Here is a 20,309-nt window from a genome sequence, read left to right on the forward strand (position 1 = left end):
TATTTTTGCATGTTGATTGAATCTCTTTCTGTGTATTTTGTAAGGAATTGCAACCAAATCACTAGATAGATAGATATGTGATAGATAGATAGATAGATAGATAGATGGATATGTGATAGATAGATAGATAGATAGATAGATATGTGATAGATAGATGGATATGTGATAGATAGATAGATAGATAGATAGATAGGATAGATAGATATGTGATAGATAGATAGATATGTGATAGATAGATGGATATGTGATAGATAGATGGATATGTGATAGATAGATGGATATGTGATAGATAGATGGATATGTGATAGATAGATGGATATGTGATAGATAGATGGATATGTGATAGATAGATAGATAGATAGATAGATAGATAGGATAGATAGATATGTGATAGATAGATAGATATGTGATAGATAGATGGATATGTGATAGATAGATGGATATGTGATAGATAGATGGATATGTGATAGATAGATGGATATGTGATAGATAGATGGATATGTGATAGATAGATAGATAGATAGATAGATAGATAGATAGATAGGATAGATAGATATGTGATAGATAGATAGATATGTGATAGATAGATGGATATGTGATAGATAGATGGATATGTGATAGATAGATGGATATGTGATAGATAGATGGATATGTGATAGATAGATGGATATGTGATAGATAGATGGATATGTGATAGATAGATGGATATGTGATAGATAGATGGATATGTGATATATAGATAGATAGATAGATAGGAGATAGATAGATGACAGCTTCTCACATGTTGCTGATGTTTAGCGACTTCCCTGCTAGTCAGGCACAGGGGCCCCTTTGCAGGACAGCAGTGTAACATGGAGGGACAGTGCATGGAGGAGAGTACAGGAGGAGGACTGCATCAGGAGAGGTCAGAGCTCAGCCTGTTACTTGTGTTATCTCTGCAGCCTCCTGTGTGACCTGACTAATGGTGGAGGGAGGAAAGGGCTGATACATTGCTATGATCCATGTTGGGAGAGGACTCCTCTGAGCAGACATGTCTGGCTGCAGTTACCTTGTATCTGCTGCTATAGGCACCTGTGTAGCTGGTGAGCAGTGGCCATCACAGCACAATCTCTGCCCCTCCTCCTCTCTCACCTCCTATTGGCTGCAGTGTGTCAGGTGATCTCTCAGTGTGCAGAGGAGCTGTGAGCCCGTGGAGTGATCTGTAGTGGAGAACAGCTGACTGACTCCCTGTGCGCAGACTCGGCCAGATCAGCTGTTGCTCAGGACGGGACACAGCTACCACCGGGGGGCGCCAGCAACCAGAACAAAAGGAGTTATCTCAGTAAGCCTGCAGATTTTGTAATAAGTGTAAATGGTGAAAGTACTTTTAACAATGCATTGGACCCAATTACAGAAATGTGCAATGGTGACACAACCCCTTTAAATGTTCGACTTCTATACTCATTCAGAGATAAACATTTCTCATTCATAAAACCTGTGCTGGGCGCATTCTTGCCGCGAGTCACTACATCCGTACAAATGAATCATGTGAGATCACTGCTGATCCACCAACCGCTTCTTGGGGCTAATTTTATGTTGCAATACAAAATCTCCTTTGCAAAAGTGAAAATCAAGTATTTATTTCCCTATCTGATATTCAAGAATTTCTACCTTTACTTAAAGGGATTTTAAATAGCTGAAAATAAATTTCTACCACCTCCATCAGCTCCAACTCTTTGCATCCTTCGATTCTCCCCTCATTTTCGGAGGTGTGGGATTTTGTTCCACGTTTGCAAATTATCGTCAATCCACAAAAAAAAAGAGAGATAACAATCTGATTGGTGAATCGACTACTGTGACCACCAACAATGCGAAGGGGGGGGGGGGGGTCCCTTTATACTAATAGGTGAAGCTGCAGATCGAACATGTATCCTGATACTCCATTCTATAACATAAGAGTCTCGAAAAGTGACAAGCACAACATGTGGTATCTCTGACACTCATTTAGAAAGTAAATGGGAGTGCAGGAGATAACTCAGCGCTGGAGGACACATGCTTAACCTGCATCTCCACCCATTGGTAAGAAGGGGACCCCCGCTGTTCAGATTGCTGGGGGTCCCTTTCTCGTGATTGGCGGAGGTACTAGCAGTCAGTTCAGCAATCAGCTTGTTACCTCCTATCCTCTGGATAAGGGATAACTTGCGACTTTGGTAAAATCCCATTTAAGTTTCCCCCTTTCCAATTCTCTTATTAAACTGTTTTCTCTCCGGTGACTGTCTGCTCCAGTCAGGGACACTAGACTTGACATTAGACAGACTAATTCACTGATAGACCCAGAATTGTGGGGTCTATTCCATTGCCACTTATCATTGTATTGGCCTTATGAAAGAAGTTGAACATTCCCTCTTTGAGTCGAAATAAAGACTTTCATCTGACTTGACTTGGAAAATAAAGTTTGGCTATACACATGACATACTTGTTGACAACACTTATCTTATTCACAAAGCCAGTTTTTTTCCTATGAAGGTCAGGATATGTTGTTAGGCGCCAAAACAGTACAATGGATAGTGAATTTGGCCGTACAACATTGTTTGGACCATTTTGCTTTGTAAACTTCCTCACTCATAAAAGCTAATACACGGAAATGAAGGAAAATAGGAAAAACAGCTAAAATCGAAATTACTGTAGAGTATCAGAGAAGTCATGTGACGTATGGTCCAGTCAGAACACAGAATACAGAAGGAAGCCCCGCTGCTCATGTTCTTATAGTTTTATGCATTCTTTATTTTGATGCATACTTTATATTTTTTATGTTTATTTAGTTTATTCCAAAACAAGGATTCCAGCAATTCAATGCGCCTAAATCAAGTCTTCAATGTGTCCTGTAATTGTCACCAATTCTGAATTTAAAAATAAGACTGTGGAGCTACCATACTCATGTAGTCAACAATTTATAATAAAAATGTGACCAGGTTCCAATAGCCTCTGCTATGCTGATTTAAAAAATTCCTTTGTCACCATTCTGAATCATTTCAGTAGTTTATATAAGTCTGATTCATATTACCTGGCTCCCTGCTAGCAAGATGTGGTGAGTCCTCTTGTGGGAGGGGCAGCTGCAGCCTGCCTGTGTTTGTGTCAGTATTCTCCCCTCCTAATTCATCCAGCCTCTTCCCACTTCTTGTCAGGTGCAATGAGCAGGCAAGGGAGAGAGGGGTCGGTGTGGAGAAGAGGAAGAATGCAGACACAGGCACACACAGGCTACAGCTGCCCCTCCCCTGGGACTCACCATATGCTGCTGGCAGGGAGCAAATGTAAAATAAGCTATTTAAATAATTTAAAATGCTGACAAAGGCAATGTTCATGACATAGGCTAATAGAACCTGTCACCAGCTAAATATGACAGATCCCCAGCAACATGTCATACTCAAATCATCTCAAATATAGATTGTGAACCCAAACTGGCAGTATAGTTCCTTGCTTTCATTTTTGTGTGTTATGAACTTGCATTTGTTATTGTAGTAATGTGAACCCCTTATTGAGGGTACAGCACCATGAGATTATTTTTGCTCTAACTTTTCACTTCTTCTATATAATCTGGCTTTTTTTTCGTATTCTGTCTTCCGTCAATGCAAATATTTTAATCCTGCCCTCCTTTCTCAATGAACTAGACTTCTCTGACAGGTAGAAGGCATTTATATGCTCTCTCTATAGCTCTCCCGTCTTGCAGTTCTTTCATTCTTTCCAACATTTGACATTATCTTGTTTATCCCGGAGTTTGGTTAAAAGCCAGAAATCATTTATTTTTCCTTTGTTGGAAACAGCTGTGACTGGCAATTTTGTAGCAATGTAATGAAATGACAGTGATTGTGAATTCATTCTTTTAATGACAGATTCTGGACAAATTACAGCAGTAACCATTGATCAATCTCTCCTGCAAGCTAAAAAAGGTATTGACCAGTGAACTATTTCAACGCAGCGTTGAGGGGAAGAGAACGGGTTTATCGGCATTACGGAACATTACTATATCTTCTTCAGGCTCTTCTCTGTGAAAGGGCATTAGTGGGATATTGTAACATACAAAGACTGGATACAATTATATCAGGTCCATTTACTTTTGTTATTAACTAGCCATGCTACAGGCTACCATGCTACAGCCCTCAAAGTAAAACCCACTTTTACCCCACTAAACTAGCAGGTAGGTTATAAAATGTCTTTTCTAGAATTCCCTCTTTGATGGGAAATCTCACCCAGTTATCTCTAAAATAAAATCTCTATACATAAAAAATAGAACATGTCCTATTTGACAGAAGTCTATGTTAATATAAAAAAAAGAAAAAAAACACAGGGTTGTCTACTGTATATGGCCAGTTTTTGGGATGCCCAGAAGACAAGGTCACATGGGTGCTAGCCTACCATATTTTATGCCAAGATATGCCAAGTTTACGGAGGCACATGGGTTAAATAGGGGTAACACAGCTTGTTTTTGTGGTCAGAAAACGGCCGCACAAACGGGACCGCAAAATGTATCCGGTCGGGTTCATGAGGTCTAAAGATGAGAATCTCTTATCTCAAATTATATCAGGCCTGTGGTTCTGTGAGCCAAAGAACCTGAGATATGGGGAGTTAAAGAGATATTGTAAAAATATATCTATATGTCCAGCTTGCACTCCCAACTATGGCTATACCTGCCTGTTTCTCTGGTTCTACAGCTCACAGAGCCAAGAGCCTGTGATTCTCCTCTTTCATCCAATACCGGAATCAGCTGCTATAGAACCCAAGATATAGACATCTAAAGTGTTGCTCCCCTCCAGCCTCTGTGCCGGACTTTTGCAGGGATGGCAGTTTTCTGTAAATTTTCACATGGCTTTGGAGATTTTTTTTATAGGTAAATGGTGAAATTTCACAAAAAAGAGGTAATTCTAGAAAGTGTATTTCATACCGACCTGGTAGTTAAGTGGGGTAACAGTAGGTGAAAAGTTCCTCTTAACTGCACCCCCCCCCCCCCAAAAAAAAGGGACCCCTGTAGCTTCCATTCTTCTGTCATTATGTGACATGCTTTTTGTGGCAGGGCAACTTCAAAAGGTTATGGGGACAAAATCTTGTGAATTCTTGTCAGAGCAGACCATTTTCCTGCAGAGGTTGCTGGCAGACACCATGAAGGTGAGATTACGGCTTATGTATTTATACCGCTCCCACAGACCTCGCTGCATAAATCAATATTCAGTGAGCTCAGTGTGGGGAGGGGGCGGTGGGGGGGTAGGACCGCCCTGGGGGATACATTCAGCAGCAAGAGAATAGAAATATATAAGTCAGAATAGTTGATGTAATTTTACTGTGGATAATCCTGAAGTGGTTAAAAATGTCGGCCTTCTTCAATTTAGACAAAGGCAAAGACAAAAATATATGGGTGTGTTCACACAGAACTTTTTAGAAGAATTTTGGTGATCCACAGGGACAATAATAGGAAAAAGCTACCCATTAACATAGACAGGTGACAGTCCTGGTAGTTCAGAATATATAAAGTTTTCTCACTTTGTTTTCAAAACCAAAAAAGAGAGTTTACCACCTCCAGCCTCACCAGGAAGTAAAAGCAGCATGATCAAGGGCATATCATAAGTTTCAAAGAAACACTTTTGCTGTTTCCCATTGATATATCATTTGAGTCTGTATGCAGATTAGGTTCTCGGTGCCCCGGAGGTGGTGCCATTTCTGCTGGCGCACCAATTTTTTGTTTCTACCTCTTTTCTAAAAAAAATGTCATTAAAAAAATAATAATAATTCATTAGGATGAAGGATTGTAAACCAAGCACACTTACCTGATGGGGTGTGTTCCCTCTGGCAGGATCTGCTCTTCTTTCAGCTTCTTATTCCCTTGTTTTTACAAGAAAAGACTTTTAAAATTATGCAAATGAGTCTGATGGGCTCCAGGCTTCATGTTAATGGAGCCTGGGGCCCTCAGGCTCATTTGCATAATGTTTAAGCCTTTTTTTTCTTAAAAACAAGGGCATAGGAAGCCCTGGTGGAAGACATCCTTTAACAGTATATCTGGAAAGGTGGTCTTTACAATGCTATATTTACTTGTGGATAAATAAGGAGGTTCTAGGCTCCCTTAAATTGGAGCTAATTAATGGGTTTTTAGGTTGTAAAAATCTGCTTCAACAAAACTTCCTCTAAGGTTATCTCTATATGAATGTGCAATTTCAGGGCAAAAAGAATGTCCCCATAGTCTGTTGTTTGAGGCTCTAGTATCTAGATTCAGGCCCCAGAGGTTGGACACAGATCTATCAGATGTTTATGGCAATGCCTGATATAGGGAATCCCAGTTTAAAACAGTTTGTTATAATTAAAGCAACTTCACGGGTAGAATTTTACTGTAATGATAATTATCTTTCCGTCTCACAGTCTACAATGTACGAAACTAACAACCTTCCACTTTTGTACCAATATGCATTAGAATATAATTGAAAGCGATTATTTTAATATTGTGGGTGGGGGGGGGGGTAGGGAGGTGAACATTTTTTTTACTATACTTCAATAAGAAATCTAGCCTACCGTATTTTGCGGACTACGAGGCGCACAAAAAATCCTTTGATTTTCTCAAAAATCAAAGGTGCGCTTTATAGTCCAGTGCGCCTTATATATGAACCGTAATTACAGACAACAGCTGCCTTGAACTGTGCACAGGTCTTCCACCTACTGGTCATTCATCCTTCATCAGGTGCACCTTATAGTCCGAAAAATACAGTAGTTTGTGAAGAAACAGACTGCAATGTGCCCCTTAGTTACAATGTTACTTGTACGTTGCCATGGCTAATCCGTCTACAACAGTGATGGCAAACCTTTTAGACACAGAGTGCCCAAACTACAACCAAAACCGGCATATTTTTCGCAAAGTGCCAATGCGACAATTTAAGCAGTAACTTTTTACTCCCTGCTGTCACAGGTTTAAACTGTATAGGCACCTGAGGACACCAATACAGTAGAAAGAAGGAGAAGAAGTTTGGATTATCATTGTAGCTTCCTTCTAGGGTCCTGGGCTGCCTGGGACTGCAAGAGCCCTTGAGTCCATTCTGGCAAACCCTACCCTGGGGTGATGGCAAGGGTGCCCATATAGAGGGCTCTGATTGCCACCTCTGGCACCCGTGCCATAGGTTCGCCACCACTGGTCTACAGGATTGAAGACAGGTCTCTCTCCTCTCTTCTCTTTTTTTTACTCAGCTGTAAGTGTTCACACTTCCTGCTCACTACTGGGCTGTAGTATGCTATGAGCACTATATTCAAACATCCAGGGAGGTTTTTAGTTACTTTTAGTTTTACAAACTAAAATTTTCACCCCATGCCCATGCGCACAATATTAAAAATAATCTCAAATTATGGCTACCCTTTAAAGCCAATCCATGAATTTCCTAAAATGTATAGGATGATAGGATTTTTGTCTTCAGCTTACTTATTCCTTAAAGTGTCCGAGGGATTCCCATGCTGCCCATGTGTCCGTAATTGGAGTAATATTCCTCTCTGACGCTGACAATAAGATTTCCTTGTAACAGAGAAAAACTGTTCCTTGCAGCTCAGTTAGAACATGACATTGTCATAGCAACAAGGTTGACATTTTCCTTTTGTTGTTCATGTGGTCATATACCATGGGAAAAGAAGAGAGGAAGTCGAGGCATTACATACACCGCAGACAGTGATTTGCCACGGGTGTGGATGTGTCTTTCCATTTATCTCCTTTTTATCTCCACTCTCGCCACAAAGGGTAGAACTTGTTAAGAACACAGAATCCAAGTATTTTATCAGCTCTTACATATGCAAAATGTCACCGAAGAGTCAAGAGACTCCACTTCTATATCTATATTTTACATCGGAAAAAAAATTATTTTCTTTAGAAACGGGTTTATAGAGGTATTTCAGTACAATCAAGTCATCAGCCTCATTAGGAAATAACTTAAATATGGTGGACGTCTGACTGCCAGGATCCCTGTCCATTTTAGAGATAAAGCACTCCATTGTACCCCTATTGGAATTAAATGGTCAATGAAGTTCCCCATGAGATGGGAGAGTACAGCACTTGTATAGTTTCATCAGTCTGGAGAAATAAATGGACCATGGTGGCCAAGACTCAATGTCCTACAAGATTTATCTCATCCAGAAAGTCAGCTGTAGTTAGAGAAAAATTTGTAGTCATTACAAAGCATCATGGAAATCTATAGTATGAGCCCTAAGATCGCTCTAGGGAGGCACATGGTGGATGAGGTGCATCTTATTCAATGTTACTGATCTCCATTGCAATCGGGGTGGAACTACAGCCACAGCAGTTGCTATGGGGTCCGCAGTGTATGGGGCCCAGGGACAGATTTGTGTAAGTGTATAAATGCAAAAATGTGAGCGCATAAGTGTACAAATGTGTATATTTTCTGAGGGGGTAAGGGGACCACATTCAGAAGTCTGCTATGGGGCCCTGCCTCTCCTAGTTACGCCACTGTCTCTAATTCCTGCCATGTACTTACCCCATGTGGTCAGCAGCTACTGGGACAGATCTGTGTTAGTGTATAAATGTATATATCCATGCATACATGTGTGTGCATAAGTCAGAAGTCTGCTATGGGGCACTGCCTCTCCTAGCTATGCCCCTGATTGCAAGGATACGTCAGGACAGAGGATATGTCCTGTTCTACCTCTTCCCATCTGAAAGTTGGAGGAGTGAGAATTACAGCAGCCAGTTATTGGGTGATGTTCAGACTGTTTCCCCACTGATGTCACCTTCCTTATATGGACAGTTACACTAAGGCCCCATGCACATGAACGCTGACCCTTAGTAAATGAGCCCCTATGTGACATATACAGCGCAGACGGAGACAAAAAGGATGCACGTTCATACAGTGCATATAGTCCAATGGAGGATGCCATATGAAACTGGATGCATAGAGATGTACAGGACAGGACTTCTAAGCACCTCTATATCTGCCTTTCTGCAGCCCTAATATGTCCATATCTAAGTCATTGTCAATAAAATGTCTCATAATATCTTCATTAACTTTTTAACATCACTTATTAATGGCCCATAACTTGGAAAAACGAGGGTCCATAGCAATCTTTCTAGCCTTATATGTCTCAGATATGCCACAAGACTCCTAAGGCTTATAGTATCACTGCTCCGATATTGTATTATGGAATATGGGAACATTCTGTATCTATAGACCGCTGTCACGATAGGATAATAAAATGTGCAGATAATAGTAAAGTCCCTTTGAAAGAAAACATCAAAAATCCTCTTTCCCAGCTTAAAGCTGGTGTTCAGTGGGTGGGGAGATGAGTCAATTCCGAAATTCTAATAATCTAACATTTTTTGATAATATTAGGTTTCACATGAAAGTGTTCTCATTGCACATTGTACATTCTTCTACTTTATCCGTCTGTGCGCTGAGGTTTCCCAGCCGTTCTTTATTTGCTATTTTGTCCTGTTAAGACTTAAAAGTATTTTTGTGTTAACAAAACATGACAAAGAACTGAAACCTTTCCTTGCTCTTTGGACAAAAAATGTCATCCTCTGAGGCAGTGGTCATGATCGTATCAGACTCGCTGCACACCATGTTAAAAGTTCATTATGTTCCTTCCTCCACAAAAAAAGTTACTCAAAGCAAATACATTAATAGGACATTCATATAAAATAATAACCATTCACTATGTAAAGAGTTAAATTAATTTAAAGTTAAAGGCTTATAATTATAGCCAACTGTGGTATCTAATGTGACAGTAAGCCTACTAGTTCCCAAATACCCTGATGTGATTTTGTTGTTATTCTGACCTATCAACTGGAATTTGACTACTCTTTTGATTTATGATTTTGTACCTTGCTGCCATTGTGGTTTTCGACCCAATTTGTTTGATTCCTGCCTTGTTGTATGCCTTGACAATCTCGTAGCAATCTGTCAATTTATAGAAAATCCCAGAGCTAAGGCAGACTCTTTACTCTCTGGAAGGGCCTGGGGCCTAAAAGACCTAGCTCCTCCTTGTCCAGAAGTTTTGTTAAACCCTGGTCAGGTGGTGGCTCACTCTCCAATCACACTCCAATGTACATCAAGGAATACAATTGGTTGTCAATTCACATAATTTAACCCTTGCCTGGACAGGTAGTATCTCCAGCTGCTGATGACTAATAATGACTGCATGATCCCTAAGGTGAGTTGCGCAGGCTCACCTGCTGGGGAGCTACAGATAAAGGGCCTCATTTGCAACTACTCTGCTGCCCATGCGTTGGTAGGGGGATATATTACATTAGTGCTTTTGTGCTTTTAATAGGATACTTGATATTTTCCTTTAATAGGAAGCAGTTAGAGATCCCTATAAAAAGTTAATGCTAATTATTATTGAACATTTTCATAATAGTATAAATCTTCTGGTAAAGGAAATCTAAAAGTGGAAATGAAACGGCGGGTTCCTGTAATACTGATCTGTATGGTCTTTCAAGATCGTTTTGAATTCTGTGCAGTCTAGAAACAGCACAGGTTTTTAAATTTTTTTTTTCGTTTTCAAAAAAAGTTTTTTTTTTTTTTTTACAAAAACATCTGCCTTTAAAATTGAAACTATGAATAAGATAACAGCCAATATATTGCATTAATATGAGTAGTGTTTCTGATGGTTTTTAAAGCATACTGATGGAAAATACAGACATCCACATAAAGTATAGGGAGAACAAACCTACTCAGGGAAGAGACAATGGAAGATTTTCCATAGACAATAGTTTTCCACAGAAAGTGCTGGCTATTACATCAGGATAATGCTAGTGTGTAATAAGTGGTAACCTGAATAATATACTCCTGGGGGCTTATGCAATCGAGGTGATGAGGTGTTACCAGGAGAAGACAGTAAAGCCCTATACCTGCTGTTCTGTATTCACCCATAACGTAAAACATCTACATGGCAGACAAGTCATGCAAACCTGACAATAGATTTGAGCATTTGGCACAGGCACGGATGAAACTGAGCCCCGTACATCTCACTTCAGTGGAGATGCACCAGATGACTCTGGAACCGGCATCTCAGCTTCATTAACCTTAATCAAGTAACAATGGGCATAATTTAGGACACAAGCTGACCAAATGCTCCAACTCCATGACTCCACCTAAGTAACTTCAATACTGTGGGCAGATTTATTAATACTAGACGATCACCCAACATGACCACTGTGATGTGACCACGGATCTGGCACTTTCCAGTCTAACATTGCTTTACAACGCTTTGTTGACTTAGTTTACACCAGACACATGTGAAAACATTTTGGTGCAGTATTGATGCACATATAGAGTTAAATGATATTTGATTTTTCCCCTAATTGATTTTCTAACTTTGATGGTTCCATCTACTAAGGCCTCATACATGTGCACTTACATACGCGAGCTGAAACCAGGGGAACATTACCCCCTGCTACCGGCCTGTCTGACATCAGCAGGTGAGTGTCCCTCACCCCACCAATGATGATAGAGAATGACTGATTGGGCTCCATAGATGGGCAGGAATAGGGTCTGCTCTACAACCTGTGTGGTGCATGCAGCGTGCTGTGACCGAACCCAATAGATCTCCATGAAGCCATAAGTTATAACGGACGTGTGCATGAGGCCTAAGAGGCATAAAGGTTGATGTCATGTTATGGGCATATTCGATAACAATGATTTAGTCCCAGTTCAGTACCAATGTAAATGAATGAGTTTACAGGAAGAAACAATGTGCTAGCATAAAACAAATAGCACAAGGGAACTCTGCATGTTGAAAAAGTTATATTTAAATGCACTCCAGGAGCAACGTAAAAATCCCACTAGGAAACCAAAAACCATGAATAAATCAGTCTCTCCTAGAAAATCAGTAATCTCAGAAATAAAGTCATTTCCAAATAACAGAGCCAGCCAGCTGTGGATTTATCTTACTGTATGATATCTCAAGTATCTTTGCTCACCGCCGCTCCTCATGACGAACTTATGTCTCCGCTCATTTGCTCTGTCACCGTGACAGACTTAATATGGGAATTTTTTTTGACTGCAGTAGGATTTCTGGAGTAAATGACAATTCACTTTTTTTTTAAATTAACCAACATGTAACATTCATGAAAGGACATGGAAGGAGTCTGCCACATTCAGCGATGTTCGTGTGTCAGCCTTTTACTTTGCCTTTCTCTCCCTTAAGATTCTGGATCTGAGTTCACTTAAAGTGATCTATTTTTTCTTTGTTAATACTCTAGAGAAAGACATGTCTATATCCCCGGAGAAGATGAGATCATGGCTACCGAGAAGCTTTTGTGTAGAATCCTTCGAGAAACAAATCAATCTTTTATTTCTTCCCTTGTATGAACTTAACATTATTCACCAAACAAGAAAACAACTTACGACTACACTAGATGGTCAGAAATAGCGTCTGTGGGTGCCAGATGATCATATTGATTCTGCACGGTTGAAGATCGAATTGAGGATTAATATGGTATCCACCCTTCCTGCTACAACACCCAATGCCCCACTGTGAACGGCCACTAGACGCTGGATCAAGGGCGCAGATGATCCATTAAGTTAGTTGTGGTTGGAAAATGATGTCTGATGATCAGTCCTGGCACTATGATGATTTTAAATGGAACCTGCCACCAGATTGTATCCCATTAAACTACTAGCGCCCTTAGGAAAGGCATGAAATGACCTTTCTAGGGAGCTCTGGTCTCTGTAAGCAAACAAGGGGCATGGCAGCGATGGGCGATGACAACAGAAGCTCTGGAGGAGGTAAGGATACCTAGTAGGACATTTCATACCTACCTAGTAGGACATTCCATACCTACATTTCATACCTACCTAGTAGGACATTTCATACCTACATTTAGAACCTACCTAGTAAGACATTTTATAACTACATTTCAAACCTACACTTGTAATTTAATTAGGTAAAACCTGGTGAAAGATCATCCTCGATAGCTTTGATAAGGATAAGACTAGTTACACCAGATAAGACACAGTAGTTTTTATAAAACATGCTTTGTCCATTGTATTGAGTCCAAAAACATGAGTCTTCTACAATCTGCTGCCAGAAATTTAATCTAGAATTTTATCATATGATACTGCAGAGGGTATGGTCACACCCAGTTCTAGAGGACCTAGAAGTTCATAAGGTGTTTCTTTCCCATACAAGGAGATCAGTACTAGAACCAATATTATAGTTGGGTGGCTCGTTACAGATCTTGAATTGAAACCTAACAGATTTTTTGTTAAACAGATAGAATATTGCGAGGATCTGCCATCACTTCATGAGTAAGAGTTTAGCCTCTGGGACCATCACTGATCCTGTATCTGTGGTTTAGTCATGCTCTCATGCTCAACAACCCAAGTCCCATTCACGTCCCAGAAGCACCACATGGTAAGGTAAGACAGTAAAGGGGCCACTATAAATAAGTCTCTTAACTAATACATTTTCAGGATGGATAGCATTCGAGAGGTCTACTGGTCATAAGGAGATGCCATATCAATTTATAAGAGGGGAAAACCAAGGGCTCGATCTAAGCCATTAAAGGGGGTTTCTCTTTACCCACCCCTTCTCCTGGTATCACTAGCAATTGTAAGCCAAGCATTTTAAGTGATTCATCCAATAACAGGTCATAGTGAAAATACTAAAGACAGTTTCTGTCTCCAGAGATAGTCTACTGTACTCTTGTTTTTAAGTAATTATTGTTAAAGTTGTTGCTGCAATTGCAAAGCCCACAAATAGAATGAGTGCTCATAGTTTTGTATACTTATAAGCCTTCTACCTAGATCCAAAAACATGATACATAAGTAATAGTAATATGTGATGAGAACGAGTGTCACTTCCACTTTCATCGAGGCAAAGCAGTCGCTTATTATAACTCTGCTGCTTCGCTTCTACCTCTATATAAGTAAATGAGATTAGGAGCAGCTCACATATAAATACAGCACACGACTTACAAGAGCTGAAATGAGAAATGTGACGTGAAAATGGGTTCTGACAGACGTCTGCCCAATGGCTTCACGCCAACTGTTACTGTACATCTGCTTTGATGCCAATATATTAACCTGGCAGTCACTTGGAGGGTAAATTCTTATTTGTATTAGAAATATGTAACTTGAAAAGACTATGCAAATGCTACAAATGACTAATCGTGCATATCGTACATTCCTAATATGAAGAAGAACTTTCACCTCTTTCACAAACTCCATTCCTTTATCATTCTTTAACATATACTGCTCCTCTGTTTCCGGCATAGTTGGATCTTCTTCTCTAGCCTTTACCTTCACAAAGCAACTAACACAATTAGGTGTTGGCTCTTTACAGTCAGATGGGCAGACCTTGATTAGAGCTGACAGCTTAGGACCACCCACCTGACATTAGATAGCGCAGAAGCAATGGGGGCTAGGGAAAGTGGACAGCCCCTTTAATCTACCCGTTAAGCATTACTAGAACAATACCTTATACCAAACCTATCATATATTACAGACACTTTTTAGGCATTGTCTGTGAAAGGAAGGACTTGTCAGAAAAGGGGTGGTGTAAAGTAAGACTTCAAAGTCTAAAATTATGAGTTTTCCGGCCATCCGGCATCAGCCACTATAACCGTGGTGCTAATCTCAGTCTAAAATTTAGCTGTATAGCTAAAATCCTCCCGCTGTTTTACAGTATGTCTTGTAGAGAGCCTGAGGGGGTGGTGTGTGACACAAGGATTTATCGCTCCTGCCATATAATCTATATATAATTTATCTTATTCCCCAGGTTGTAATATCATACAGTGGTATAGAACTAGACTACAGACAAGGTTGAAGACATGTATGTAGATCACGCCTTAGGGTTGTACGGTAGGAGCACAGCGTACACAGATGACGGGACTACCAGCCGGTCACATGTAACAGCTGACACTCTGCAGGGCACCATCTCTGTAATATCACTTATCAGATGGTGCTATCACAGCTCATTTCTTCTTTGGGAGTTAATCAGCTTTAGTCCATTGTTAATAAAATTAGTAAAAAAAAAATTAGTAAATTCATTTTCTGCATATTCATTTATAGAAATTATTTCAGTTTAGTACAATTATGTCTTACATCACAAGTTGATGACATTTTTCAGCATTTTTAACCAATCTATAGTTTAGTTAGGGACATTCGATTGTTAGACGTTACCAAGCAATGTGTGAATGACAAACGTTCAGAATAATTGAGAAACATCAATATTTATTGAGGTATGGAAATTCTGACAATGGATTTATTGGCTTTGCCTTCATCTCTGGCTAAGCGTTCTCTAGTTGTGCTTTTGCACATTTTGTTCCCAGTCCATGTCAGAGCCATTTCACCAACCACAGATCCTTTTTCAATTGGTTCCATATAAATCCAAATCTCATTAACATAATGGGGCACATTTACTTACCCAGTCACCAGAGTGCATTGTCCAACTACAATGCACTGTGCCGCGGTTCACTAAGATCGTGCGCCCGATATCCTACATGTGTCGCTTCCCCACTCAGGTCTCACATAGTTCACCATCTTTTTAGTGGTACAAGTCTGGGCTAGGGCTTGTGACATAATTTCCGCGCTCAGTCCGGATAAGTTGGATCGTCCAATGGCAGGTCCCCTAAATTGTGTAGCTTGGAAGCTAGTGCAGCTGTGCTAAAAAAAGGCTTGCACAGCGCACCTGTTACTTAAATACATGAGCAAGCCATTTTTCCCATTAAAAATAGGGCACAGTCTGAAAAAAGTGTGTCGCAAAGCGACGCAAAGCCTTAGTAAATGTGACCTAATGAGTTCCTCAGGTTTATAGTTATAGTCTGCACTAGTATTGGAGGCCGGAATTCTGCAAGTGCAGGTAAATATAAATAACGTATATCCATAGGACTATTTTTATTTGGATAATTGGGAATGTTTTCCCTGTCTTCATGTCTTCAGTTTTAAGAGATACAAGTCATAAAAAAGTTTCAATTGATGTCTGGGAACACTATAGCTGGCACCCTGAAATTGTTCTAAGCAAACCACCAGGAATTACTATTAATAGATTATTCCTCCCTTTAGACCACCTCTATGCCAATTGCTGTGCTGGGCACCAAAATGGGCCAGAATGGTGTGTTCTTGTGTTGTGCCTGAGAACAGCACAGCTGGATACCTCAGGAAGCTGCAGCCTAATGATACATTTATCCCATAGAATAGCACTCCCTGCTGCATAAAAATGTAACCAATAAACAAGCAAAGATCAGCAATTAATTTTTCATGGCCCTTAGAAACGCATGCAATCGGTAACGAGCACCCGCTTTTTTGCGTTCTTTAAATGGGAATCAACAGGTGAATGTTAATGATTGCATGCCTTTCTATAGAAAAGCATATGCAATCAAGCCAAGTTCCACCCACAGGGGTTTCTAAACGCAAGGCAAATGCCACATGTGAACAAAGCCTTAGGCCAGCAGTATACAACTGTAAAAACAGCCTCCGACCATCCATTTTTTGAGGGTGCAACGTTCAATGCAAAACTTATAACAAATCAGTGCCCATGGTTGTTATTGTTAGGGACTGTCAGACCATGTCTTAGTCAGGATCGTTTTCCCTGGGTCACACATAGACTGTAGCTTATGATGACCTGTGAAAAGCAGATGCCATACTGATGCCAATCGGAAATGAAAAAATTAAGAAAACGTCAGTTTATTACGACAAGAATCAGCACTTTTCTCTGCAGGTATCCTTAGGACATGTTCACATGCACAAAAAGTGTGTCAGACCTTCTACAGTATATTGCTTGTGTATTGAGTATAGAAGACCCCAAACACATCCAATGGTTAAAGATCTAAGGTGACGTGATATCTGGAGTTATAGTCTATAGCACGGGCTGTTGTTCCGCAGCTGCAATGGATTTCATCTACTCTTTTGTAATACATAGAGATTAGTAATGGATTTTCGAGGGGTTCTGTTGCAGCAGCCTTTGTCTGCAGTGTGTGAACTCCACCTATGGAGCATTTCAGATTTCATTTCATATAAAACACACTTACTCCTCTGTGTTTAAATAAAAGCTATCTGGAATTATCTCAAAGATATTAAATGTAACATAGCGGTGATTTGCTGCAAAATTAATAACTCCTCACATAAAATGTGCCCAAGGACATCTCACATCCCAGAAAAGAAGATCTCTTGTTTAACTCTAATATGTGTAGCCCTTCTCTAAAAAGTTATCCAGACCTAAGCCCGGGCTGAAGGATTTCATTCAGTGTATGGAGCGCAGATATTTACGTTACCCACACCAAGAAAACTGTAATATTCTAGACTTCTGCTCCTACATTACGGTAACTATTCTGCAAACTATTTATAGAGATGTTTCTGCCAGTTAAATTAATCTAAATATTGTGAAATCCAGCAGATACATTTCACCAATAAACTTTGTCAATGGTCAACAAGACCCTTCCAGCTAAGACCTCGTGCATGGAGCCATGTTTTGTTTCATCCCCATTTACCTCTATTGTAGAAGAAGTAAAATCCAAGTCAGCACAATCTTATGGACTCCTAATAAGGAGGGGTGCAGCGCCCCCAAAGGGTCTGGCTTGATCCTCTTGTAGATAAATAAAGTAAAAAGCGGGCAGCACTCCATGGTTCAAATTTCAAAATAAAAGGTGAACTTTATTGAACAAGTGGCGACGTTTCGGTGTGTGACACCTTCATCAAGCTTGATGAAGGTGTCACACACCGAAACGTCGCCACTTGTTCAATAAAGTTCACCTTTTATTTTGAAATTTGAACCATGGAGTGCTGCCCGCTTTTTACTTTATTTACCCATTTACCTCTATGGTATTACATAGCTCTGTGCATGAGCCGACTGCCCAGGCTGCAAATTATAAAGTAGGTTCTATTCCTGCCCAGGTTTGCGGCTGGGTAGTCTTTCCTATTGTGATCTGCATGTAAGCAGCACTGTCGAGTCTTAAAGGAAATCTACCACGGGGAATCTACTTTCTGAGCGATTCCCCATTGGAGATTCCCCTTCCGGGCAGCAGCTGTATCCCGTCTTTCACTAATCTAGGGATACAGCTTCTACAGAAATAAAGTTACATTCATCAATATTAAAATACATTTCTAACGCTACCGGGGGCATGGAGTAGCGTAAGACAGCTACGGGGGGAGTAGCCACTTCTGATCCGCTGCTACCTGCCTGCCTCCGGCATCGGACCTTTCTCCAACATAATTTGAGCTGTACAAATGCACAGTAGTTCGCCACAGGCGCAAGATACTGTGCTTGTGCACAGGTCACATGATGTCGGAGATGGACCGTATGCCGCAGACAAGCTACTTAAAATAAAGCCAGTGACGGAAACTGTCCCCAATAGCCGTAGAAATTAATTTGCATATTGACAAATTAAACTTTATTTATGTAGTAGCTTCATTGGTGAAAATCCAGATGCAGCTGCTGCCCGGGCAGGGAATCTACCATGTAGGATCGTACAAATTCCCCATGGTAGATTCTTTTAAACGGACTGCAAACAAGCGACCCAGCATTGCTGTCGTACTGGGTAAGTACGCTTTCTTTTTTTTAAAATGCTTGCCCTGGTCCTTACAGAGTTTTCCAGAGTTCCTTAAATAAAGACAGTCTCTTACTTAAGGACACCCAACTTACAGACAACCCCAGGTTTCAGACTGAACTCTCTGCCCCCTGTGACCTCTGGTTAATCTCTCTGGATGCTTTACTTTAGTCCCAGGCTTCAATGATCAGTAACCCCCTTAACCCTGTACCCCCTTAAAACCTGTCACTTAAGTAAACAGCTCCTAGTGCCACAATAGACGCAGCAGTGTTACACTGCTAGCATTATCGGAAACCTCCAATAACACTAACAAACACTGCTCTCAAACACTGTGGCGATGTACACTACAAACGCCGGACCGCTTTGAGACCTCCGGACCGTTTCGGAGGGGGCGGTATTAGGGCGGTGACTTCCGCATGACACGCAGCAGTCACTGCTGGCCTAAGGAATGAGCGGGGCGGTCCCGAAAGAGGCAGCACCTTCGGCGTTTGTAGTGTACAGCGCAGCAGTGTTTGTTAGCATTATTTGTAGCACTAGGAGCTGAGGGTGACGGGTCCTCTTTTAGGACTTCCCATAAGACAGTAGAGAATATAGTAGACTATATAGAATATATAGTATCAAAATGTAACAACTCGGATTTCTTAAGAATTACAGGGACTAGAAAAAAATGTAACTGCTGCAGAATTAGTGGAGTCGCAAGTTTTAGAGGATGTAAAGAGTTGGAGTTGGTAGAGATAGCTAACAGTCCATATTACCGTACCAAATGCTTTGATGGACCAAATAATTTAGCATGCATTGTTATTTTATCCAATGAAAATTAAACACCCAACGAACAACAGTAAGACTGGAGAGAAGTCATCCAAATCTGCCAATTACAGCTGGAAAGCACTCATAGGTATACTCCCAAATCCCCACAGCAGACAATGTCACACGAATGAAGATTTATTACACCTAATACTTTTTTCCTTGAGAAATATGTCACTGCTAGAAGTGTCACACATGTTTTCTCCCTGTAAGACATTTACACCTTCTGTCAAATCCACCTTTTTTGCAAGAGGCAGGAGAGAAAGTGTATGGGTCCATTTGAAATAAAACATTACCAATTCTGGTTTTCCCAAATGTTGACATATGTAAACAAATGAAAGGTTACAGCCACAAACCATCACATGGTTACTAGGGGCCACTATCAAATGTTACTCAAGAACAAATTGCCTGTATTGTGTACAGTTTTGGGCACCAGTGTATAAAAAAGACACAGTAGAACTGGAACAGGTGCAGAGGAGACCAACCAAGATTATTAAATTTGGGATTATTCAGTTTAGAAAAAAAAGACAACGTCCTTAAAATGGGGAGAGCTCATTGCAATGTACAAATAGCTAAATGGACAGTACTGAGATCCAAAGATCTTTTTATACCTAGACCTGTGGCCAAGACAACGGGGCATCCTCTACCACCAGAGTAGGTCCTACCATTACTATAGACAGAGGCATCCTCTACCACTAGAGGAGAGACAGTTCTACCATCACCATAGACAGGGAACACCCTCTACAACTAGAGGAGAGACAGTTCTACCATCACCATAGACAGGGGGCATCCTCTACACCTAGAGGAGAGATGGTTCTACCATCACCATAGACAGGGGCCTCCTCTACACCTAGAGGAGAGGTGGTTCTACCATCACTATAGACAGGGGGCATCCTCTACAACTAGAGGAGAGATGGTTCTACCATCACTATAGACAGGGGACATCCTCTACACCTAGAGGAGAGGTGGTTCTACCATCACCAAAGACAGGGGCATCCTCTACACCTAG

General features: G+C 40.6%; 1 protein-coding gene and 1 long non-coding RNA gene across 2 annotated transcripts in view; one reads left to right on the top strand and one right to left on the bottom strand.

The window, feature by feature from the left end:
• XKR4 (XK related 4) overlaps window positions 1–20,309 on the bottom strand; it is a 185,748-nt gene that overhangs the window by 122,755 nt on the left and 42,684 nt on the right. The gene's annotated exons all lie outside the window — the stretch shown is intronic.
• On the top strand, window positions 12,218–14,936 carry LOC140132749 (uncharacterized). Its single transcript, XR_011855706.1, has 3 exons — window positions 12,218–12,737; window positions 13,225–13,370; window positions 14,731–14,936. It is a non-coding gene; the product is annotated as an uncharacterized lncRNA (long non-coding RNA).

This window comes from Engystomops pustulosus, chromosome 5, assembly GCF_040894005.1.
Source record: "Engystomops pustulosus chromosome 5, aEngPut4.maternal, whole genome shotgun sequence".
NCBI lineage: Eukaryota > Metazoa > Chordata > Amphibia > Anura > Leptodactylidae > Engystomops > Engystomops pustulosus.